The following is a 22,470-nucleotide window of genomic DNA, read 5'->3' on the forward strand; positions in this document are numbered from 1 at the left end:
TGTTGTTACCAAGACACATACTGTGAACATATAACAATGCATTCTAAACCTGTACTACATGGTATGTCTGGTGCGTGTCAACAGTACACAACAAATGTAATATACACTACTCACTATTCTGTTCACCCTGTGCATCAGACCATATGAGCATGTCCCTGCACCGATGGTGTGGATGACAGGGATGTGGCACAGGCATCATCATATGCACAGGGTGATAATGTTTGCCAGGGGCATAGGCTGCACCAGTGGATGACATCATGTGTGTGGGTTAGGGCCGGTGATCTGATTGGACATGTGTGGTAGTTATGCATGTGGGTGTTGCGGTGCCCTACAGATGTTTCTGCTGTGTGCGTGTGTGTGCACACAGTTCTGCCATGTGTCCAGCCTACACAGGGGTATTATTGACAGCTCCAGATTGTACAGACCAGGATGTACAGCTCACTGTGTCCAGCCACAGCCATGTGACCTGTGCCTGCCAGGGGTTGCACGGGCACTACCAGGCAGAGGTACAGATTGGCTACTGTCCGATGACACATGTCCACTGGAACCGTGTCCCCACTGGGAATGTCCAGGGCCACATCCACGTGGCCTGCTGTGTCCTGGTGTGGACAGCGCAGCACCAGCTGCACTGCTACTGCTACCAGCACTGTGGGAGCGGGCATGTGAGGTGGCTCATTCACGTTGACCTGCACCAGGTGGTGTAGCTGGCCTATGTCCACGTGGCCTATGCCTCACTCCTACCAGATGTTCCAGCACAGACAGCTCACACTCGCGGATTGCCATGCCATGGTCAAGGATTCCAACCATGTCACCCAATCGCCTGTCCAGAACATCAGCGATCTGCTGTTGAGCATTTGCCAATGCCTGGATGTTGTTGTTTAAAGAATGGATAGCAGCCCTCTGAAGCCTCTGCCCTTCTGTGTTCTGCCATTCAGCACGTGCCTGTGCCGCCATTACAGTCTGGAACATGCGTCTGGTGACACCAGCTGCTGCGCTCTGTCCTGCAGGTGCATGTCTGCCAGAGGTCCTCCTACGAGCAGCACTGGCCACATGCCTGTGTGGCACATCTGCAGTCATTACACTGACACCATGGTGTGGAGACACACCTTCTGTAGCCACCACATGTTCCTGTTCTGAGCTAACACACGCTGACTGTCCTTCCTCTATGGCCACTGGTGATGGGGTATGTGTTGGCATGAGTACTGTGTGTGGGGAAGAGGGGACATAGCTGGGATGGCAACCATTGGCACAGATTCAGCCCCTGACAACCCTGCCTGTACCTCATGCATATGTTCATCACTGCTAGTATCTGTGGGGACACTAACATCAGATGGACCGCAGGAGGGTAACGCACCTACATCACCTGTGAATGCAAAGAAAGACTCTACATTACACACAGACACACAGACACACACACACACACACACACACACACACACACACACACACACACACACACACACACAGACACACACACTCACCATGCATGTGATTTGACAGACGGCATGCAGCATGCATGTGATACAGCAGACGGCATGCAGCTCAGACATTAATAGTGGTAGTTAGCATACCTCCCTGGGTTGCACACAACAGCAAGCAGGTGTCATATCAGAAGCCATGCAGTTCACACAATCATGGTAGTAAGCATGCATCCCTGTGATACACCATGTGGACCAGCACAGGTTAACAGTACACATGGCTGATGTGACCTTGACATTGACATGTAGTATGACATGTAATCTGCGGACGTGTGCATTGACATGCATACATGTCTGACACAATGGTGTCCTGACACATGTACAGCAGTGTAATGGGTATCACATTGCAGTGTTGTCTGTATGCCCTACAGATAGAAAGCACTTTTAGCAGATGTGCATGAGCATTGATGGGTAGTATGAGGCATCTACATTGCTATACAGTGTGAAGTACAGACACTGTGCCATTGCATGGCATCATGAGGCACCTATATTGCTATACAGTGTGTAATACACACACAGTGCATAGCCATGACTGCGTGCAAACACATGACATAACTACTGTGGATTGTGACCCACATCGCTGAGGTGTATACACACTAAACCATGCTGTGTCATGTGACAGGTCACTGGAAGACCTACGGATGACACCCCTGCACAACTACTAACATGTCTTAGCTGCCTGGCAACCATGTCCACACATGGCAGACTTGTCAATACACCATGTCCCACATGACAGTTATGTACCACACACACGAGGTGCATGGCTGACAGTGATGTCCAACAGCAGCAAGGGAAATGTACGGTATCTGTGGCCTGATGTGGTGTCTATGTCTGTGGAAGCTGTACAGGTGACTACTGTCATGCTATGACACAGTCATGATGTTCAACACATCTTATATGGTCGAATTAAGTGACACCTCCACAAGCTGTGCACAGGCTTTTAGGATGTCCAGTGTTCCACATCAACTATATAACCATTCAACAAAGGCTATAGTTGGACCATGTGTGGACAATGTGCAACAGGGTGTATACACATCACATCTACTGTGTGGCTACATGTCTCTGGCCATCCTCCATGGCCATGTGTGAACATGTGTTGGCCAAATGTTTGTGATGGCCATCTCACATGTCTGTGTTGTCCCATATGACATACACCCATAGATGTCAGATACGTCACTGTCCACAGGGTTATGCAGACAAAGGGTTGTATGTTTGGTATGTGGGGTATGTATTATGGGATAGTGAGACAATATTGCAGCCGGAACACTACATGTCTGGGACTTGTCAAATGGCACATCACAATGTGTGCACCCATTGCAGGGGCATATTACACAATGGTGAATCCTGTGGGCTGCCCACATCCCAGCTCACTGTGTGGTACTGTTTGCATACCACACATGTGTTGTTCCAATGTATAGTACATATGCCTACATTGAACAACACCTCCACCATTGTATGCACAGCTGTCCACACATCTAGCAATGACAGATACTGTGGTTTCATGTCGGTGTTTCATTTAGTCTGAATATATTGCACATGGGTAGCCAGTGTGCTTGATGACAGATGCGACCTGTATATCATGACTGGACCATACATTATGTGTACATGTGTTAACTGGCCACATGGCGAATAGATATATGCATTAACATGCCTGATACTGATAACTGTCTCACCTGCAATGGACTGATGTCTGTGCGGCATGCCAGAGGTACCTGTATAGGGGTGACACAGCGGTTTGAACATTATCCATGACTGTATGACAGCTACAGGGTGCACTGTGCATGTTAACACATTCGCCTGTACAATAGCATATAGTATGCACATGTGCGCATACACAGGGTACCAAACTATAGTATGCGGCATGTGTGTAAACATACCTTGCATATGATGTTACATTACATATTGTACAGTGACACATGCAACTAAATGGGATATGATAGTCATATGTGCATTAGTGACTTACCAGGCAACTCCAGGCTCAGTGGTTGGGAGACACCCACCTCCACGATGGCAGCTACTGTTTGTGGATGCTGTTCTGAGGGTGTCCCCAGGCTGGCCAGTAGCTCCTCGGTGTGTGTGAGTGGGGGCTGGGTTGGTGGCCCACCACCTGTTCCACCTTGTTCCCTGGCGATTGCATTGGCACGCTGTTTTGCATGTCATATCAGGTCCGTGCAGTGTCTGCGCACCTGCTGGTAGGTGCGGTTATGGCCACCCACATCATTAACCCTCCTGCGTAGTTCCTGCCACAGGTCGTCATGCTGCTGGGCATGCTGTGGCACATGGCTGAACAACACCTCATAGTTATCATGGAGGTACGGGATGAGGGCATCATCCTCCTGGTGGCTATACGCTGGCAGGCATGAATGAGGCATTATCTGGAAGACATAATGATGGAGACAGGTCACAGTATCACAGAGATGTACAGAGATACAGCTGCACATACATTTGTATTAAATCTAGTACATATGAACAGTTATCTTTGCAAATCGTCATGACACTGACACGACTGACATGTTTGTGTCACACACATGTAACACCCGTTGTGCATTGGATATCATCACCATATATGTGTGTCACCTCATTACATTGCTCATACTCGATGTGAATGCTGTCTTGATGTGGGCATGTCTGTTTGCCTGTACTGGTGTTCTTACCTATCAGCACATGCCTGGATGTGTCCACAGTAATGCTGTTGACCTTGATGCTGTGTATATGTCACATATCAACACATACACTGCCTTAACGGACATGAGCAGTGACAATGCACACATGCGCATGGAAACCATTACATGCATGTGTTTTGCCATATACATCTACACGGCACTGTACAGCAGTTCAACATCCTGCCACGTATCGCCTGTGTTGCACATGTGATACACATGGGACAATGGCTAGCCGGATGTTATTCGCAGGGATGGTTATCAACCATGGCATGTACAGGCAAGGTTTTCTAGCTGTATCCAACAGCCATTTTGCCACCGCCAGGTGCATCAGTGCCACATTACTGATCCAGACAGTTAATGATACATCTACCATGCGGTCATCGCACCATGTTTGACAGAGATGACATGTGCAGCTTTGATGGACAGGGTTGCATGGTATGGCAGGAGTATGTAACATGTATGGCACATGGATCTGTCCAGCATGTGGTGATCATTGTAGTAGGATGGTGGCTGTCCATGACGTATGTCTTTCAGATCAGGATATGTACGTGTAGCATGTCCAACATCACAGTGTAGCACATGTCTTTATGCAAGGTAGCCAGCATGCTGCATAGTGGAGGTGAGGATTGTGAAGGCTGGTATCGCCCATCCACGCATGGCCTGAAAGGTGATATGTGATCCGATATTGGTCACCCGAGTGCTGAGTATGCCTGTCCAATGATCTCCATGCTCATGGATGGCACCCTGTCATGACATGGGTGCCTCGTATGACTACCTAATAGGCCTGGAGATGTCACCAGCTCAGGGAGGTGAACTGCACAGCACCATCCCTTACACACAGTGTCCATAATGTTGACCGCTGCCTAGGTGGTAGTTAATGGGTACAGGGTTATTCACCTAGCGGTGACAATGCTATTATCGGCTGTCAGATTGTGCACATATGTCACGCACCTCACCCACAAAGCCCATTCTGTATGTTGTCCACAACACTGAGACAGCTATTGCTCCTAGGTCATGGCCATTCACATCCTTACATACGCAGATGCCTCCCATTTGTCTGTGTGGTATGGGCTACAATGAGGGGGGAGTACAAAACATTAACCCTGTTTTACTGTAGCTGCCACTGGTGTGATATGCACATGTCACTCAGACACCTTTTGTAGTGTTGCTTCTGTCAACAGGCCACTGGTAGACCACTCCTGTGACATACGAAGGTACATCTAGTATACTCAGTGTAGCTGGAACACAGTATGGGTGATGTCCTATGACCTGTCACAGGTATGCTATGCAGTGTGAAATCATCCGTACTGTCATCTACATCTCTACTGCTAACATCTACGTTGATAAAGGTTCATAGACCTGCAGACCATACTCAGCAGGGTAATAGTGCAGTGCCTCCAATTATGACTGGCATCTCCGCTTGTGGGTTGCAGTGGGTTTATATTATCCAACACCCTATCTGTATTGCATATTCATGCTCAGCACTTGTTCAGAACATGTAAGCACTTCATGAGGTACTTATTACTATAGCACACATTCCAACTCATTTCTTACAGGTACACTGTCTGTCCTTACATTTCCAGCTTGCTTACAGTACAACAGCTGTTGTACACACATAACTCACATATCTTGTGAGACATGGTTGAATATACAGGCATGTCCAAGTGTCACTTACCAGTGTTATTGCCTGTCTATATGATGAATATGGCAAACATGAGGCAATAGAGCAATTGTCTCATGTACACAGTCAATGCTCACCTCCCAACATACGACACTACAGCCTGTGGGAGATGCACATATGTAGCCATGCCGGGGTAATGCTCTCACCAACCCAGACTGAACCTGACATTCATGTGGGGACATTTAACATTTGCAACACACCCCACTCATCACATAGTCTCACTAGATCTCCACCACCACAGGCCACACATAGTATGACTACAACATTTGCAGAACCTCTCCATACTCTGTGTAGGCAACAGAGGCAGCCCCCATCACCAAACACAACACCAATTACTTATAGCCCACAGACTCATGTGTGCACATCAACTACAGCCAATAGGGTGTCATAACCTACACAACACACCAGTCATAGGTGACTCTGTAGGCGGTCACACTGATGTCCCACTCAGCAGGCTACACAAGGCGATAGTCGCTTACATCTGGCTGTCGGGTTACAGGATCCGCAACATAACCTATGCACCCATGCCACACCTCACCAGGTACGATTTGACTGTCATTCTCCATGTTAGTGTGACTGCCCTGAGATGTAACTTCCTGGACTACATGTACAGGGACATGCAATAGCTCTCCGGTCTTGTAGCCCAGAAGGTATCGCCCAAGCCCTGAGAAGCATTCTGCATTCATCCAGACTGATACCACTGTACAACGACTGAATGTTTCACTTCAACAGTTGCCTATGCATCTGCTGTCATTCCACAGGCATCCAGTATCTGTCTGCTTTGAATGACATGGTCAACAAAACACGATGCTTTGGCACAGATAACCTGCACCTGTCAGCCCTGGGAGTACAGATAACATGTAAGGCTCTTGCTGCTCCTATACTGCCTGTCTTGGACAGTTTCCAATAACATTCACCACCAGAACAGGAACAGGCAAGCAAAACCTGGGGTACTGTTACTCAATGCTTGACATCTTCATCTCTAACGCACTCAGGCGAGGCACTCCTTATAATGGACCACTTCGATATCTCTGCAGTGACTGGGACCTGCCTCTAGGCTCTGGAGAGCACACCTGCACTGACAGGTTACACGCAGACCACACCTTTCAGTCATGTAACCAGGACTGGAACACCCACGGCGGAGGTGTGTCCATATTTCACAAGGATGTACACACCTCCAGGCTGGTTCCTTAGCACAATGCATCAGAGGTGATCCACGTGCAACTAACTGTGGCCAGAACTGCTATACACATTGTAACTTGCTACAGATTCAACAACATACCCCACGGTTACCGGCCCTCATTTCTTGGTGTACTGGACAGTAGGGTTCAGACAGGTACTACTGATGTGAGACTGACACTACCCCACACTTAACTGGGATGCCTACTCATGTACCGACACATTAGGCCAACGCTTTCTGGGATTCATAACCTCCACTCGGCTGGATCAACCCATACACACCACCACCAAGACCAACAATATCCTAGACATGGACATTACCAACATGTGACTGGTGTTCCACACCTGGGGTTATCCCCTCGTTGGTAGTTTCCGAACATATGCTAATCACCCTTGTTATCCACATCCCGGCACCACACCCTTCACGGAATACACAGTAGAAGATTTCTACAATGCCTACATCAGACGTCTTATGACAGCAGTAGTAAACGTCATGACACCCGTGCAGATGGACAATGCACTTACAAATGCTGAAACATACACCAGTGCACTTCATTAGCACTTACACGACTGCATGGATCATGCTATCCCAAACAGAGCCATGATGGTACCCACCAGATAACGGACGCCACTCTGGGGGTCCGGTTCCATGCACATAATGTACAACAGAAGGTGGTGGCTGTTGCAAAGTGGAGTACAATCCCATGGGTGGGGTAGCTCACTGGTCAGCCTCAGTAGGAATCCGGGATCCCTTATCACATCCTCCAAAGCTAGCTACGTAAACATTACTGCGACACATTCCAAGGACTACCACAAAGCATTATGGAGGTATGTCAGTACTCAATGGCAATACCCACATCTGCTCTGACATACGACGGTTAGGCAGGAACATTACAGACCGACTGCTATTGGCAACATCCTGGCAGATAGGTTCAATGCTAACTTTACACCCTCTCACTCCCTACAGGGCCAAAATCCATACAGGAACAATGCAGAGTCCCTGCGGTCACAACTACGCAGTTCCAACCTGCACTCTCTAAGGCCTGGAACACAGACTCCATGTGACCGTCCAACATCCCAGGCTGTGATTTACACAAACCTCAGAATGACATGGCTCCCCACTTGACCACCAGATTCAGTAATACCCTTGTATCAGACATTGTGGCCCCTGAATGGCACACAGCAACAGTCATCACACTCCACACAGGTGGCACCACAATGAACCACAGGGACTATTGCCCTATATGCCTGACTGGACTGTTCTGCAAGGCTATGGGGCACATCATCATGGAAGTCATTCACAGAGACATTGGTGGCCTCCAGACCTTTGATGCCACCCGGGTTGGATTTGTTAGGGCCAGACCATGGCTCCTACACCTGGTGGACTCCTTTGATACAGTTACCAGGGTAGTTGATGAGGGTAAGGGGGTCCACACAGCCTACATTGTCCTCTCATTGGCTTTCAGCACCGTTCTCCATTCTGGTATTGACAACATACACATCCACCTGCACATCGACCCCTACATCTCGGGATGTTATGCAAAGTGGCTCACGGACAGGACCCACACAATGAGGGTAGCATACCGTGGTACCTACAGTAATTCAGTTACACTTGGCGTACCACAGTCCTCGGTCATAGGGCCCCTCATGTTCGGTATATGCTTCCCTGAGGTACAGGCTAGCACAGAGGGACTTTCCTGAATAGGTTTCCAGATGACTGCAAACAAGGAGCCATGATTGATCCACCAGCTGATACAGACACCCTCCATATGGGTGTCACTGTGATGGATACCTGATGTCAATAACATGGCCTCAAGCTGCATAACACAAGGTGCATAGACATCCCCTTTGGATTACACCAATCACCCACTGACTGTCACATAGGTGGTAGTCCCCTACATACATGTGACATTATACGGGATCTTAGTACACACGTATATAGCACCCACTCCTTTGATAACCATATTGCCAATGTGGCGTGGATATCCTTCTACGTGGCCACCCTTATCTGTAATGGGTTTGTAGCTGGAACAAAGGCACCCATTGTACCTCTATACTCCTGACGTATGACACATGTTCAGGGGTACAACACCCCTTTTGGGGTGTACCTTACGGAACAGCAACGCCTTTACATACCACAACATTAACACACCATGAGGATTATTGACCTCTGAAGGATGACGTATGCGGCACAACTACGGACACCACGACTGTACACATTTGCATACTGCATACTCAGGGGTGACCTCTGCTGAACATACAGGGCCCATGTCCACAACAATATTTATGGATATACTCCACATAAGCAACATAAGCAAAGGCCACTGAGAGCAACATGCTCATGGATATGTGCACAAACGCAATGATGAGTGGGACGTGCTTGAGGGATACATTCCTGAACCAGACACTCACCATGCTTTGGAACATGATTCCTATGTACATCAAGCAGGGACACTCACTAGCACTCTTCATGAGATACCTCGATGGGTGGATGGGAGACACACATGTATGCCAGGGATCACTGCAGTGGCTGTACTGTACACAGGTGCAGGTAACACATGGCTCTGCTGTTCACAGACAGGACACTACCCTAGGGAGGTGCCACCAGTGAAAACACTGTCGTTGGGCTTACACATGGACTTGGCCAGACAGCATAGTACCTCACTATGAACCTGTGAAGCTATTACATGTCCTTTGTGCATGGATAATTGAGTAGCTCTTCCATTTCAGTTAGCTATCATGCTGTTACAGTGTCCCGTGACTACAAGCCATATGTATCCTGTTATTGTGTATTCTACATGCCAATAAATGATACCCTTTGTTTGCATGATATAACAGTTATGCTGTGTAAAATATCTGACATATCTACCTACAATACTGTACATTACACATATTTTAAACATTATCCCATAATGCAAAGCATACTTGCACAGCAGGACCACCCTAGGCATGTTATTCTCATTATATGCCCTTACACATGCCTACTGTGACAGTATATCGACATATACTATCCCCTGCTATGGCACGTACATGTTGGACAAACCCTACCACTGACGGCGGGTGGTGTGGAATTGTTGTGTTTAAAGCCCTCATGTAGCATCCCTTGTGGTGTATGAGATGTTTACCTTGTGGCCCACAGCAGGACACACAATTTCTACAAGCATTACTATGCTCAACAAGACATCACTACATAATACCTTTTCCCACTTTATGCATTGCATACACTTTAATTACTACAAAACAGGCTCTACATACACTGACATACTGAGTGTTCTACATACCTTGTTTCCGAGTCTTCGTAAAATATCTCTCTTACACCTTTACTGTTTAAACGGTTCTATGGTATGAGCTTACGGTTTGAATGTATGGCAAGGCATCCTTATATACGTCGATACCTGTAACATGTGGTATCCTGCCACCAATTGGTGTTCCTGAGTAAATTATTACATGCACATCAGCTGTGCCGCTACTCCATTCGCAAATTACGTGGCAACAGTGGGGTATAATTGAATTCTCCACTTGGGCATTGCCCGTTTGCCCTACCTTCGGGGAGATGGCCTGTATGTGTTTTGTTGTGAGGAATTGCAACTGCTATTTGGAGAGACACGGATATTTTGAATTTATGTCCCCATGGATTGTGTGTGATGGCTAGAGTATGTGGTTCTACATGTGAGTGTACCTGTCATCTCAACCATCTGATAAGGGACTACTGCAAACAAAACCTGTAACATCGCCGTCTGTTCCATTATACAACAGCTACGATTTCACATGGTGCCATTACAAATGTGTCTCTCACAAGGTATGTTAACGGTTCTGCAGATGTAATTGAGTGAGTGGATGTTTGTGATGTTATTACAGTCTGTATTGCAATTGTTTTGGATGTGGGGAAGATGTAGGTGGGTGTACATAGCATATACAGGTTTGTGGGGACTGCATTTCTACATATTCCATATATGTGTGTGGGCTCCTTCCCTAATTGAAGACCTATCATTTAGTAGACTGAGAAACTATGGTTGTTACGGGCTTATACATTGAGCCATTGTTAATTGGTTTCTATATAGCATGCAGGTGAGGTTGATACTTCAATACCTCTGGAAATACATCGATATGTAAGGGAATGTTACTAAATGACAGCTGTCTCGTGTATTTCTGTCACAGATATTTGCACTCATTGCAGTTGTGTTGGTGACTGAACCTCTTTGGCATGGGTTGCCACCTTTTCAAATGGCCATAGTGGGACATTTGCAGGACACACATCGGTGTTTCCAAGCCGACACATACCCATGGTCAGTACACAGGATAGAACATACTTTTATCCTGAATACATACTTATTCTTGAAGCACTTTAGCTACTTATCATGTTTCATGTAACATTTACGTATTTTAGATACAGGCATAACTATTTAATGCAACTATTACATAATATATGGGACATAATTATGTCCTACAATCTCGGACATTTGCCCTTTTAATATTTTTTGTCAGGACACAACTGCCCAGGAGGGCTGTCCCTCTTAAAGTGGGACAGGTGGTAACCGTATGCCTACAGCCAGCTATGACCACACCTACCGTACTGATCTACCTCCGAGTTAGCACTAACAGACACACGATGCAAACACACACACACACACACACACACACACACACACACACACACACACACACACACACACACACATTACAGTCCCACAGAAATGCACACGGCACCCTCAACACACACATACACAGACTACAGCAATCACATACACAGTTGAACACAGTACCTACCTGGACCGCAGCACCGGCAGCGATAACTACATGTCCCTTAACATCGTGATAATATTACTCTCGGTTCTAGTGTTCCGGTACTGTGGTCTTTCGGTCTTTCAGCCTCGTGATTACGCGTGTCGGTATGTGACACATTCGATAGTTGGCAGTATCCTATTTATTTGTACCTCCATGGTTGTGTACATGTCATTGACCTATCTATATATTTGCAGATATAGGTGAATACGTATATATCAACTTATATCTCTCTATCACCCTTTATATATATATATATATATATATATATATATATATATATATATATATATATATATATATATAGAGAGAGAGTGAGAGGGAGAACACACCTTTCGTTGTGTACATGTCGGTGTATACTGTTTCCTGGACTCCGCACGTTTGTGTTTTAACCTGTCACAATACACACCTGCCATTGGTACATCTCGGGTAGCTTAGTGTTAGGTGATTGTGTACATGATTGCATGTTCTACTCCTGGCAGTGGTCGTTCTACCCTTCAGAGCAGGCACTATTAGTACAGGGGTGAATAATGCTAGTTTCACCTGTTCTGGACATCGTTGACCGTGATCTGCGCGATATTCAGAAAAGCTTAGCCCTGTTTCACGCATATCCATATATTCATGTTTAAATGACGCTTACCAGCACTTGCCAATGCATAATCCCGCTGACATGTGCTAAACCTGATCTGATGACCTGCATCCAACATCCATTATTCGTGCCTTCGGATTACATAACGTCCCTTGCAGGACGTGGGACCGGGAACATGCACGACAGTCAGTGCATTTACCACTTGGGCATCTGGGATTTGTACACGTGTTATGGTGTTTTGTATGTGGACTGTACTATGGCTGTTACTCCATACTGCAATCAAATGTATATGGATGAGACCTATTAATGGTATGTCCAAGTGATGTTTAATGGATGTGCTCCAGCATTGGTAATGTATGTCACAGTGAGCCACACACTATAATGTGCTACACCTTCACACAACCATAGGTGGAGCATGCTGGGGTGACAGATACCTGTCATGGGTACTCCCATGCTTTGCCACTACATCCCTGATTACATTATATGGAGCCCCTCATTAACACACCAGGTAAGCCATGCAGAGTGTGTGGGGAACAGTGATTACACACATGGATCCCGCAATTGCCTCTGCTCCACTGAGGGACAGTTGGTTAATCGATGTGGTGGCGACAGCAGACACTGTTTGCCTCGGTTGATGAATGGCCTCTGACAATCGGGCGTGTACCTACCGATGTACCTAGGAACCTATACATACAGTATCAACATATGCTGTTAGGTGTGTACTGTTCAGGTGTTGACATTCCTTGTTCCAATAGCTGTTGTGTGTGCAATGGTTGAGGGCTGCCTATGTAGGATTCACACAGTAGGCCACCTATACATTACACTTTACAGGTGGTCGTGTGTGTGCCATCCAGTTTACTGTGTGTGCAGGTGGAGAAGTGTGTCAGTCCATAGGGGCCTACACTGTCAGTGTATGTGCTATACGTTCCCTCTTTGCCAAGGCATGGGCATATTGGGCATGCCTCCGTCTGCCTACTGGGGCTGGCACAGGGTGTTCGTGGTCTGAATCCCTCTGTGCCTGTGATGGCCTTGGCAATTGTGGTGGGCTGTGAGGGCCTTCACCATTATGTCCCTGCTGCAGCTGTTTCCACAGGATCATATTATGTAGCATGGCACATACTATGAAGATGTGGGCACACGTGCCTGGAGAGTACTGCAAGGCTCCACCAGATATGTCCAAGCAATGGAACCATGATTTCAGCATCCCAAACACATGCTCTATGATGATTCTGGTTTGTGTGTGTGCCTAATTATGGCATTCTTGCATGGGTGTGTGTGCATTTCTGATGGGAGTCATCATCCACAGCTCCAGTGCATAGCCAGCATCCCCCACAAGGTGGCCATGTGGGATGTCCCCCCTGACAAATACCTGATACAGCTGTGAGGCATGCCAGATGTGGGAGTCATGGTAGCTTCCAGGGCTGCCGGCACACACATCCATAATAATGCCCTGGGCATTGCACACAACCTGGCAGTTGATGGAGTGGTATCCCTTGCAGTTTATGTAGCGCCTACCATGCTCACTGGGTGGTGACTTGATATGTATGTGCGTGCAGTCTATCGCACCCAGTACCTCTGGGTAGTGTGCCACCTGGTGGAAGAGACGCATATTGCTGGCCAACTCCTCCTGAGTTCGGGGGAAGTATATATGCTCATTGGCATGTGGTAACATAGCATCCAGGAACTGGTGTAGTACCCTGGATGCTGATGCCTGTGAGATCCCCATTATATCTCCAGTTGGCCTTTGAAAGGTACCTGTGGCTAGTATTCGCAAGCTTACACATACCTTCGTGTCCACTGGGATGGGTTCCCCTCTGTTGTTTCTGGATCTCAGGCATGGCCGGCACAGCTCAACTATTTGCTGTAAGATATCCCTGTCCACCCTGTAATGCTCTACTATCTCCAGATCATGTAGCCCCTGGTAGGTTACCCTTGGTCTGAACACTCTTCTCCTCCTCCGGAGCCTGTGGTGGTTGTCAGCATCATCCTCCACAACACCTTCAGTCTCTAACACATGGTGATGAATCACAGCTATGGCAGCTCCCAACATGTACATTGTAAAAGTTCCCCATCTGTTTACACCGATGGTGCAGTGTTTGGGAATACACAGGTGTGTGTGAGGTGCCTTCACACTTTATACTATTGTGCTGTGAACACTGATGATGTCATAGGGTGTGTATGTACCATCAGAGCTACAGGGTATCTTATGTGTTTTACCACAGGTACTGCTATTGTGGTGCCTTTGGTGTTGAATTACATTTGGCTGCCGTGGATTACCTCTTGCCCTTCCCTTAACATTTCTTAATGTTTCCCCTCCCATTTTCTGGCATGCATCCAGCAGCCTGCTTTCATTTGTACTTTCCTAAACCTGGCTTATCTTACGACATGTGTTCTATGGCCGATCTACTGCAGGTTTGCTTTGCTCTGCTATGGCAGTTCTCTTTTCTTTGCAATCCCACACCTCCACTATCCTGTTCTGCAGGTTGCTGCGAGCAGACTTGTTAGCTGCCATCGATTGCCCACTGTGAGTTAATAGGTGTTAATTGCTCAGTTGTACTCCAATTACCCTACTGCAGCATTTCCTTATTTTCTTCCCCTAACCTTCCTGTTTGAGCTATGGTGCGTGGCGCATGCGTCCGCTTACCGGGTTTCAGGCACGTTTTCATCCACGTACACATGCGCTTTTGGGCACCATATGTGCTCTCAGCTAAACGATGCTATACCTACATCCCCACCCCTATCCTGCGGCTTTGCTTAGCAATGGGCAGGCTGGATTTGCATTGCTCCAATGTGCTTACAGCTACGGTGGCACACCCCACTGCTGATGTCATGTATACCTCCAAACCACTCCTCGGTGTTGTAGCGCTGCGCCGTATGGTACATCCTTAGTCCGGCAGGACGTTTGCGATTCACTATTACTTGCCTCATTTGCATTGCATTGACTACTAATTCATAGTTACCATGCCAAACACTGTCACAGACCCTTAGCAACCCTTGCAGCTTGGTTGTGGTGTACCATGCATACCATTGAGTATTATGGTGAAATCATGATTTGTATTACATTGCGATTTTATGACATTTGTGTATATTTTCCTTGTGTTCCCATTTGCGCACACATGCCCTGTGGTTGTACTTTGCGTTACTGTGGACATGACATTAAATGTTGTTTTTTAGGTGTTGTGCATCGTTTCTTATGCCATTGGCTGTATATTTAGCCATTGGCATATGTTAACTTAGTAATACATGAGTCTGGTCCGCTTTCATAGCTCCGATGTTCTGTTTGGCAAAATGTAAACCATTTTTTTGTGGTTTACATTTCTGTGGGCTTACGCTATGCCTGCACCACTTCATGAATCGCTATGTACCTTCATTTGCATGGTGCAGTACTGCGCATGGGGTGATTAGCATACCTGTGCTGAGGGCTGCGCAGATATGGTGTACGCTGGTAGTGCACGTGGAGTTGGATCGTACCTGAATCGCTTGGCGGCTACATTTGGCATTATACCACCTACGCTATGCCTGCGCCTGGTGCAAGCTTCATGATTCCCAGGGTTTATGTTTCAGGTGTTTTTGGGTACGAGAGTAAGTACTGCAGCTGGGACCTGGGTAGCAGTTTTATGGTCAGAGTTAATGCTCTGATAGGGCTAAATGTTTTAAAGGATGTGGTATAGAGAATGCTACACAGAAATAGGAGGTCGAGCTAATGGGAGTTCAAGCACTTGCTTTTTTAAGCAAGTAGCAATGAGCAAGTCATGAGCTACTAGTATAGCAGACAAGCAGCTGTAGTAGATCTGCTATTATTTTAATTATTTAAGGGCAGCTTTCTCTTTTAAGAGTGAACAGTGCAATTAGTTTTATAATCTCTTCTCAGTCTTTTGGCTAAGATATGGGAAAGGAGAGCAGTGAACAGAAAAACAAATGCTATAATCAAATAATTCATTGTTCAGAATAAACCTGAGTTCATTTTAAATAAAGAATGAGTTCTTCTGACAACACTTTCATGCTGTGTTCAGCTTAGTTGTATGTTTGGAAAGTTACAATATTCAGACTTACAGCACCACATTACTGATTTCGATATGTCACATGTTGCTGCCTGGTGTACTTCAAGAAACTGCATGTTTATAACTGGCAAACTAATCAGGAATCATACCCTTTCCTACTAGGAGACAATATTTAAAGTCCTGCTGGATTTTCTTTTGGTGGTTTGCAGTGGTAATAATGATATCTTTAGCAGTTTAAATGTGAGCTGTGTAATTCAAGCTGCAGTATACAAATGATACTTGAAAACAGAGAAAGAAGTTATTTAGTAATGCAGTCAGGAAAGTAGCGGGAAGTTTAAATAGCAGCTTGAGCAATCAAATTTAGTGTATCCACATTTTTAAATGATCTTCTGAAATCTACATTTTCTCCATCTGTTTTTTTTTATTTGTTTTTTGTTTCTTGTTTTTTTAATTGTTGATGTCCTGCTCCAATAAGGGAAATGACATACTACCTTTCTAGGCCTCTAATACACTGAATTACTCTATTGGCGTCCCCTGTTTAGTAATATACATTGACCTATTTTGTTCCTGCACAAAAGTAGCTGAGAAGGTATATCCATCTGATGACAGACAGTGAATCCAAGATGATGGCTGGTAATATATCAGTTAAATATGCTTTTGTTTTCCTGATCCTTGCAGAATTTTCTTCAGTGGATTATAAAGAGCTTTTATCACTACCTGCAGAGTGCTGTAGAGGGCATTCAAGGAGAATGTGTGCACTGTTTACGTGCACTTTATAAACCAATGGCTACTGCGACACATGGCTTCATTTTATACTGTGGCCTGGGCTCACTTTTATGGATGCCTGTACCTGGCGTTTAGCAGAACTGCACCTGTCTAGTACAACAAATCACTCCCTCTCATTTTAATTAAAATGTCAGACTAAGTATATAAGTCCAAGAATGACGAATGACTAGGAAGTTAGAGTCCATCTCTTAATATCAGCCGAAATACATCATCTGAAAATAAATCAACTATACTGGAGACTAAAGCATTTCACAAGTTTATCTGCTGCAGAGTTTTCCATGCCCTTTAAAATGTAACTCTGGAAAATATTCTGCTGCTTCAGGTATTTTAGGTATTTCTGACTTAGCATTAGCCATAACAATCTGCAATGAAGTACTAGGCTAATTCTCCATGCCAAGTAAGCAATGTCAACTGTTCATAGGTGTGTACTAGGTGCATGGCCCTAGAGCCTTTACAAGCCTAGCCCATAGAAGTGCCCTGGCATTGTGCCGCCCAACATTAGTTCCCAGTGCCTCTGTCAAATAGAGCCACTGGAGTGATCCCCAGGATGAATTTTCTATTTCCCATCCATTCATCAGGATTTCTCTTGAAGAGCGCCAGTGAGGTGTTCTGCTTGACATGTATGGGAAGTCTATTCCAGAGCATGGGCAATCTCTGGGTTATGAACCTGTCCCTCCAGCTTGCTCATTATATCATCATTGGTTTCTTAATATGAACTCATCAGACCCACCTTAACTTTTAAATTACCACAGCCAGTTTTTATCTCAGTTGATAACTATGTCTTTGTTGCATTGTTGCGTAATACTAGTGTTTCTCCCCTCAGATATATAATTTGGCATTGGGCCATTTTGCTGATTTTCACTTTAGGAATCCTCTTCGGACTGGTTCCTGTTATTGTGAAAATACTGTAAAACAGACTCATGTAGGACCAGCCTGCTGCATATTCATCATTCTGAATTTTCTGTTAGTATTGCTTTCTCCATATTGCGACACTTAAGATGGTCTTGATTGAACTAAGTCTAGTTCGAACATGCCTACTTAGAAACAACTCTGCAGGTGGTTGACATGTTTTATGATTTGTTGTTGTTTGATATTGCATCAGACATGACAAAATATTGTTTTAAACATCTAATAACAATATATTCTAAATCCTGGGGTAGACTACTGTTTACAACAACAGCAATAAACTGCACTTGTAACAACAAAACCCTGCAGATTAAATAAACTAAGAAATATACCTTTTTCAACACCATATTAGACAAGAGGGAGTTCCGCTGCAGATTCCTTACAAAGCCCTGATAGCTGTCAGTAACAGAAAGGGCTGCTGTCCACTTAAATTCCCAGACATTTTGGTTACAATACTGTAAGCAGTGTCCCTCCTTGCATATGAGTTGCTAATCCAGAAACTCTCTAGTCACTGCCATACTGATGACAGGGTGAGCCATCATAGCCCAGACCTAACTTCCTCTTGTTATAGGTGAGAAGACATTTAAAAATATTGCTTCCTGGAGCTCAGTCCCTCAGAAGGTAGAACATTTAGAAACATTGCTTCCTGGAACTCACTTCCTCAAGAGGTAACAGTATTCAGGTGTGCCTAGCATTGAAGATCAAGCTCTATGATCACATGATGGAAGAACACAAATGTATCAGTACATAAGACAATTGATAGCCAGAATGCATTCATATAAGTATATCCCACTCGAATCTTGCTTTCCTCTCACTAGCTATGTAATACTCATACATGTCACTGTTATAGCTATGTAAACTATTTGTAGCACCCCTGTACTTACTATGCAACTCTGTATCTAAAATAAAAAGAAAAAATATTGTATTGTAAATACTTGTTTATGGTCACCATTTTTTATTGTAAATATATTTTCTAATACTAATCTGCATGTTATCATTTAATCTCAAAGTCCCATCTAAAAAAACTGATATAATACATCATCTAAATGCATAACTGTCTTGTACATATTCTTCATAATTCTTGCAACTGTCATTGCTGCCTGTGACTCAGGCTATGGCTGAAAAGAATATGTGGACCAGCCCACTCACCTGATTTAAAATATCAAAAATAAATAAATAAATAAATAAATAAATAATGATATATTTAATAACAACTTAATTCTAGTTTTAAACATTTTAACAAGTCTATTCATATTTATTGAATTGTTTGTGATTGAGTCATGGAATATGAATCACGAACCATCAAAATGTGATTCAGCAAAACTCGGGAGTGGAGTTTAACATGAGTACTGTAGGGGGCCACATCCATGTCTCCTTATTCCTTTTCAGTCAGACTTTTACTCCCTGTCATTCATCCCAAAAATGTGCAAATAGCTTCTGAAAAGTCCACTCAAACTAGTGGACTTTTTTGAGAACGTCATCAAAGCTACATACGAAGACAAAACAGCACATATTGTCTATACTGACCTGGCCAAAGCATTCAACAATATTCTTCATTAGGATATTGTTAACAAACTCACAAAACTAGGAGTAAACCCCTATGCCACCCATTGGATAGCCTACAGATAGGACAGGGGAAGTCAGGATAAGTGACCCTATCTCCAGAAAAAGGTCAGTCACTGGTGAAGTTCCTCAGAGCTCAGTGCTAGAGGCTACTCCTTTTTAGTATCTACTTATCAGAGGTCAAAGCCAACATCAAAGACCTCTGGCTGACCAAGTTACTCTTTTGGTTAGAAATTTCATTATCACAGTGTTTAATCCATGCTGAGTCCATAACACATCTAGCTTTTATGTGTAAATGTTTGTTGACATTTAGATGGCTTGGTCTAACACTATATTTAGTGAGCATATTTTTATTTTTGTTTTTATTGAGGAATGGGGCTCTTGTATAAGGCCCTTTACCCTTTTCACTTCCATATTGACTCTATTGCTATATACTGGCAATGCAGAACACTGCATTAGAGACGTCGTGTGGTGAGTTCTAGCCATTGCTGCACAACTCATGCCCACTCTAAACAGGGTACTCAAATTCCTGATAAGATGTCTAAGCACATCTCTAGAGTAAAATTAATATTTTTAACTCCCTTATTGCATCTAATATGTAAAGATTCTATTCTTCAGCTAGGATTCACAGGCATTACCAGTAACAGCATTATTGTTTAATACAACACCTAACAGTAACAAGACAGACGTAGTGTTTGATCAAAAATATGACACTGTTGGTGGAGGTGTGGCTTTTTGTTTGAGGTTTCAACCAGTTTGACCCTGATCTTTTAAGTGAGTAGGACAAAACAGAAAACTTTCTCTAGTCCATTATCTACAGTGTAGCCTGTAAATTTTCTACAAGAGTTTATGTTCTTGGATTTCTTGTCAAAACAGTGTTGGGCTTTTTCAACTAATTAGTTGTGAGTGATGAACATCATTACATGTGATGACTACATTGCACATGCCATTTACTTCTTCATTCAGGTATTTCCAAGTCATCATGTCTGTTGATCTGGATGTGATTTTCTGGTGTGGTAAATTTAAACATATTTGCATGGCATGTGTCTTGGACAGACCACCACCTGATTAAATTTTGGCAACCTATCACTGAACTATGCAAGTACAGAGATTTCTTCAGGATGCTGAGAGTGATATGATGTGACTGTAGTGCAAACGATAAGGAGCTTTTTGTGCAGGCATATAATAAAGGGCATTAATAATGCTATCAGTTTAGTAACCCCATTTATTATACGTCTAGTGCTGACTGGATCACATCAGTACTGGTTTGATCGCAAAGAAATATGAAGGCTGTGATAGCAATTGAAGTGCACGGCCATACTGGAGGAGAATTCAAGGATGGATAAACATTATTCATTGCCCAAGTCAAAATTACACATAAGAAGACAAATTCATTGCTTAATATGATTTCTGCAATACCAACACCACCCATCGATCCTATTCAGAACCTTGTACAGGCTGTAGGTCCATACTGTCCCAATTGGAAAGCATTTTTAGCTTAAGATTGTGAGGCAGACACTATGCTCTTTATGGACATGATTTACTGGCAGCATTTATATGGCTTTGTGACTTCTCAATATATAACCATTTGGATTAGTGCTGGGCTGAGTTTTATTTTGTCAGCACATCTGAGGTCACAACTTCAGTTTCAGGCTTGGATCTGCCATCTGTAGACTGCCTCATGATCACCTAAGCTAATTCCATATTCAGATGTACTCAGACAACTGATTACTGACAGTGTTCTGCTTCTGAAAAAATTTTTTTTTTCTCAGGAAAATAATTATTTACATCTTAGCTTAAGGAACCATGTCTGTAACCACATTGAATGGAAAGTTATAGTACATTCTGTAAACTTTTGTGTAGACAGAGTGCTTCTCTTTTGTTTGGATTCTAGGCCTTCTTGGTCCTTCCTGGTCTGTTTTCCAAAGTTACCACAACAGAGTTTTAGGAGTTAATGACATCCTAGGTGTAAAGTAGCAATATTTTTACTGCATCTTGATTCCCCTTGACCTCTCATCTGCATTTGAGTCAGTGGATAATGAAATCTTGACTAAGCACCTCCATTCACGCTGTAACTTTACTGTTAAATTCAGTGACTGGTTTGCCTCTCCAGATGCTCCCAGAGGTCTGACTCTTGCATAATGTTTTTTTCTTGGGGCACTCTGTGTGATGTGGGGTCCCACAGGGCTTTATCCTGACTTTGCTGTTATTCATTGGGTATGCAATTCCAACTGGAGAAATAAACAGGAAGAGGTGTTTAATACAGTTATGTAGATGACACTCATTTCTATCTCTTCTTCACTCTGGAATTTTTACTTGCTCTGAATAACTTAGACAGCCATGCATGTGTGATTCTTGATCCAATGGCATTGCTCAACAGAAATGCAGGCCAATGAAAGTCGAGAGATTGTGAGGTCCTCTATTGCTCCACATTATATTCCTCAGCCATAACTAAATGTTTTAAAAATAGGTATGAATTTGTGCTGAGGGACTAGTATCTGGGACATTTTTTAATGAAAAGTGGAAACATATAGAATAAGTGCCACCTGCTGTTAAAACATTATGATATCTCCTCCAGAATATAACCTAGTTTAAATATTTACACCATCTAAGGACATTAATATGGTGGTGTATGTCTTAGCCTTATTGTCTCTGAATTATTGAATTGCCCTGTACTTGGGTCTTCTACTCAGCCAGTATGATTGTTTGAAGAAAGTGCAGAACTCTGCAGTGTGGATGCCATTTGGTTTGTGACTATGTGAGGTATTGCCAGCTATGCCAGGAGAGGTAGGGCAGTGGATGTGTAACATATGCCAACACAGCTAGCTGGAATTCTGTAAGT

This window comes from Protopterus annectens, chromosome 4.part0 (genome assembly GCF_019279795.1).
Source record: "Protopterus annectens isolate FY-2018-M chromosome 4.part0, PAN1.0, whole genome shotgun sequence".
Classification (NCBI taxonomy): Eukaryota; Metazoa; Chordata; order Ceratodontiformes; family Protopteridae; genus Protopterus; species Protopterus annectens.